Source organism: Leucoraja erinacea, unplaced genomic scaffold (assembly GCF_028641065.1).
Source record: "Leucoraja erinacea ecotype New England unplaced genomic scaffold, Leri_hhj_1 Leri_802S, whole genome shotgun sequence".
Taxonomy (NCBI): Eukaryota; Metazoa; Chordata; class Chondrichthyes; order Rajiformes; family Rajidae; genus Leucoraja; species Leucoraja erinaceus.
The window spans coordinates 12,286-13,650 of NW_026576732.1; positions in this window are offsets into that span (position 1 = coordinate 12,286).

Sequence of the window (1,365 nt, forward strand, 5' to 3'; positions counted from 1 at the left end):
TTAAGAAGGAAAATCTGAGAATATCTCAGAAGTCATCATTCAACGAAGCACGCTATTAATGACAACATTCTTGGGCGATGTTCCATCCTTCTGGAAACCTTTGACATTTCCCTTCATATTTCTGTTTAGCTAGTATGTTGGGCCAAAGGTACTGGTTTCTAGAGGGCTAGTATGGAGTTTGTGGGCGGAATGGATTTTTGGGCTGGCAGCTCAGTCACTGAAGCCTGTAGTGGCGGTTGGGGGGGGGGGGCAACAAAATGCTTGATGTTCCTGAAGACATCTGGAAGAGTTCTGTCCACAAATTCGAAGCATTCTCTCCGAATCATTGGACATTCATCCCAAACATTGACTTTCACTTGCCTCGTGAAATATGCCGTCTTAGTTTTTCTCGATGTTGCACAATGTATCCTCGGCCACTTGGATGGGTACCTTGAATCGAGAATGTGTTGTTCTTCCACCAGGCAGAAAAGTAGCTGCTATCCTAGAGGATACTACAGCAATAGCCACATCACCTTGACCTCTAACATTTCCTAACATGATGTTGGAAAAGCAGCTGAAAGACAATTTCAGTTGTTAATGAACACTGAAGATTTTGTGCAAAACATTTTTTTTAGGTGGGGGCTGTCAGGATGGGGTGGGGGTGGTAAACATCGTGCAGCCAAGGGAGGGGCACAGCTTCAGGCGGGGGTTCTCGTGAGCTGATGAGAAAGGGGGGACTCATGCAGGGGATGAGGGCGGCTTCAGTGGGGGGTGCATCCTATAGTCAAGCGGAGGGCAGCATCTTAGGTGCGGGACGTCAGTGGAGGAAAGGGGGCAGTGAGTGATTTACTCAAGACCTGTGGACACACTCACCGCCTTGGGATTAACTCATGTCCTTTAGACTGACTGACTCTCACGGATTGTGGACTGACTGATGCCCGACTTCTGGAGTAAGGGTAACGGTAACATCTAATTGAGGAACAACTTCCTCCTGACAGCCATCACGCTATTAAACTTAACAAATAAGCTCTGAACTACGAAATACGATATTATTTCACACACACACACACACACACACACACACACACACACACACACACACACACACACACACACACACACACACACACACACACACACACACACACACACACACACACACACACACACACACACACACACACACACACACACACACACACACACACACACACACACACACACTCACTCAAGGGTGTGGGGTGGCCTCATGCAGGGGATGTGGACTGCTTCAGTAGGCGGTGCATCCTATAGCCAGGCGGAGGTCAGCACCTTGAGGTTGGGGGTGTCAGTGGTGGAGGGGGGCAGTGAGCGACCTGTGGACTCACTCACCGCCTTGGGATTAAC